The following is a 3988-nucleotide window of genomic DNA, read 5'->3' as shown; positions in this document are numbered from 1 at the left end:
GACAGGGCAGGGCTAAGTGTGACCATCATGGAAGCAACGGAGAACAACGTGATCAAATCCATGCTTTACAGAAATAACTCAGCCCCACATCCTGCAGGATAAAATACATAAAAGAGAGACTGCAAGCAGGGAGCCTATTATGAAACTATTATGACAGCCTGAACTGGGGCAGTGGCCATGAGAAAAGACAGATGAAGACAGAGTTAACAGGGACTTGGGGCGGGGGATAGAAAGCACTTAGTAATCAGCTGGACACAGTGGGGGAGGAAGGATGTGGGGATGACTCCATATTATAGCTTTAGTAGGAAAATAAGCAAGTGTGGGGAGAAAGATAAAAAGTTCAGCTCTATAAATATTAAATTTAACTTTCTGCAGGAAAAAATCAAGTGGGAAGTTTAAAGTACAATTCCAGCATTCAAGATGGACACACCCAGAACGATGAGGAAAAGGGAAGGTAGAAAAACAGGGGAAGAAAGTAGCACTTTAAAAAAGCAATTCTTGCATATCCGCACAGCCCAGCTTGTTCTATGACATAGAACCAGAATTGGTCAGATACCTTTCCAAAATAGCTCCTCCATACCACAAAGCTGGCTCGCCTACTGTACCGAGCCTCGTGAATTTTCTTTCCCCTGTTCCACGTATATTCCCTATGTGCCAGGTTGTGTTCAAGATTTAAGAGATACAGACATCAAAACTCAAAACCTGCTGTTAGGAAGACAATAAGCAATGAAGCAAATAAATATAAAATGCAATCTTAAGTAAATAAATGCAATAAGATAAAACTAAAGCAGGTAAGAAACTAGATAAGGAGGGCAGTATTTGAAATCAGGTGGCAGTACTACCCTAATCACCAGCTCAAAAATTTAGGTCAAAGCCCACCTCTTTGATGAAGTAACATTTTGAGTGGAGACTCAAAGTGTTAGAAAAGAATATTTCAGGCAACAACAAAAGCAACTATAATAGCCCTGGAAGAGGAACCACATTGGCATAGTTGATAAACAGCAAGGCAATCAGCTTGGTTAGAATGGACATAATGGTCATATGGTGTCTTATGACAGTTCTATGCTATTGTTTTGTATTGTTAACTAATGGCATTTTAAAATTTTTCATGAGTTTATATCCTAATACTCAGCTCTGTGTAAGCCTACTGAGGACAAGGTCTACGGGTAAAGTTCCTGGGACACACTATCTAGGACATAGTAAGTGCTCTTCTCCATTCATTTATCTATAGCTGTGAATTAGGTTTTCTAGCCCTGTCTTGTTGCAGTCTCAAACACTTCTGGGCTAATCCCAGATGCTGCTCACCATCTGGCAAGCGACTGGGGCTCTATTTTTGTTGTGGTCAGTAAGAAACCCAGGCTATGCTCAGAGCCACAGAGAAAGGCCAAACATAGAGATTTACCCTGGCTGTTTGCAAACCTAGTGGTTTTTCTTAGACTCTAATATTGAATACTGAAATATGAGGTAACTGTTGCACATGCTCAGAGAAGCTGCTTGCTTTGCCACGATTCTATACTTAAACATTATAATAATATTATTATTATCCCACAGGGGTGTCGTGAGGATTAATGAGACATTTTCAAATCACTTTGAGTTACTCCATGGGGGGTACTAAATAAATGGTATTTGTTCTACCCCTGAAGTGCCATTTTTGACAATGATTTGTTGTGATGGGTTCTGCTGTCCAACAGGGCTGGAATGCACCCACCAACTCATTTCCTATAAACAGTAGAGCTGCCTTCAGAAGGCAGTGGTTTTCTGTTAAAATAAATATGAATTGAAGTGAACTAGTCAGCAATCAGAAGCAAATAGACTGCTGTTTGAAATCTAGTTTATTAAATACTCAGGGTGATCAACATAAGAGTTTCACAGTGTGATACAGTAAAGCAAACATTAGATTTGGAAATGATCCAAGATTTTAGGCCCAGCTCTGCAACTAACTAGCTACACAAACTGAACAAATTGCTAAACTTCTCTGGGCCTCAAATATAAAGTGAGGGCTGTCCTAAGAAGAAGCTCATAATCAAAGTCTTCCAGAGGAGAGAAATACATAAAAGGAATGGAAATATTCATTATGGAGAAGAGATACTTCACAGCAGGGAGAAGCTTCTGACCATCCATCATAGGACCATCCTCTGCTCTGGTCTTCCTTGCCATTGATTAATATTAATTTCAGTACTAATTCCTGCAGAGAGAGGAATAAATCACCTTCTAAATCAGACACAGACGTGCATGAAACATTTGGTTTTTAAAAATAGGGTCTTTGCCTTTCTATGAGCTATCCTTGCAGCAAGCACCTGTCTCTTTCTTGGATTTAAATATATTAATGATTATACCTCTACCCTAATTGCCAGCTCAAATATACATATGTAAGGTAATGAGGTGAATGTCACACAATGCATTGTTCTGGAGTTTTGTGAGAGTGTTTTACACTGTTGCCCAGTTTTACAGTCTCCAACGTGTTACGCCTGCAGTGTCCAGCACTGAGCTGGATATGAAGTAAAAGACAAGAAAAAAAAAAAAAAGTAAAGAACATGGGCACTTTTTGCGATCAGAAAAGCCATTTGGGGATAACTGGTTTGCCTTTACTTCTTATTCCAGGAATCCTAATAGAGTCCTAGGCTCAAAAAAAAAAAAAAAAAGGAAAGAAAAAGAAAAAAAGAAATTTTGCCCCTCCAGAACAGATAAAAATGCAAAGACTCACTTGGGGAATTCAACTCAACAAGTATATACTGAGTTACCACTATTTCTAAGGCACATCGATAGTCGATAAGAGCAGAAATTGGTAAGATCTAGTTTCCTTAGAAAGATCTAGAGCCTTATGGTTGAGAGTGATGGTATGAAGCAATGACCATGAATCACTTCTACTTCAAAATGAATCGTCAGCTCATTTTGGACGGAGCTGTCTAGACAATAGTTCCCCTTGTAAAGGATTTGAATGATGCAGTAGGCGACAGATTTTTGTAAGCTTAAGGCTCACTGACATTGGATTGCTAAAATTTCTGAAAACAGGAGATAAGAATCGGGCCGGGGATATAGCTCAGTGGTACAGCGCCTGCCTGGCAAGCGCGAGATCGTGAGTTCAATTCCAGGTATTAAAAAAAGAGAGAGAAATAAGTGTAAGTACCAAGCTACAGAGAGAGGAGTAGCAGAATGATCTCCCACTTTAGCACCTGGAATGTGGCGAGTTCCCAGCCACAAAGGCCATGGCAGCATCCTAAGTAGGGTCTAGGTCTAGGCCATGCTTCTCTCCTTCCCATGACAGATGTCAGTCACAACGTTGCGCTTCCTAATCCCACAAACTAAACATAATTCCCTTCCCCATTTTCCACCGACGGAAAATCTCAGTGTACTATAAAGACCAGGCTGCCCTACCAGAAACTCGGTCCTTGAATCGGGCTAGTGTGAACCTGAATGCCAATGATGCAGTTCTTTCAGACTCTAGGGGAGGAAACCCATCAACGCCCATTCCTCTGTTCAGCTTCTCATCCAAGCAGCGTTATTTAGAACACCCACCCCCGGGGTCCTGGGGAATCTCTCCCCTCCAGTGAGCTCAGGGGCTTCCTATGCAGGGCGTCCACCTGGCCAACATTCTCTCCCTACACGGCGCCAGGGGCCCGGCCTGGGCACCTCGCGGTCCCCCCTACTCTTCTTCCTCCTCTTTGGCCTTCTGCTACTTGGGCTGCAAGGAACCTGCCTCCCGCAAGGAGCCCAGGTGGGGCAGGGAGGCCTGGGAGCCGGCCCTCCGGGGCTGGAGATTGGGACGTGGCCAGCTGGCCCCTGGCGGGAGGAGGTGGGTGCCGACCAGAAGCTGCAGCAGGCGGTCAGATCCCGGAGGGCCAGCTCTGCTGGGTAGGGGTCCCGGGGGCCGAGCGGTGCGGAACGTGGGCGCTTCGGTGACACCCAGCGGCTAGGAGCGCCGCAAGGGGCAGCCCCCGGCTCCCCGGGAGGCAGGCGCGCGCCCGCGCGGTGGGCGGGAGGGGCGGGG

Source organism: Chinchilla lanigera, unplaced genomic scaffold, assembly GCF_000276665.1.
Source record: "Chinchilla lanigera isolate Chin_1 unplaced genomic scaffold, ChiLan1.0 scaffold00034, whole genome shotgun sequence".
Taxonomy (NCBI): domain Eukaryota; kingdom Metazoa; phylum Chordata; class Mammalia; order Rodentia; family Chinchillidae; genus Chinchilla; species Chinchilla lanigera.
Note: the sequence above shows the minus strand (reverse complement) of the source record.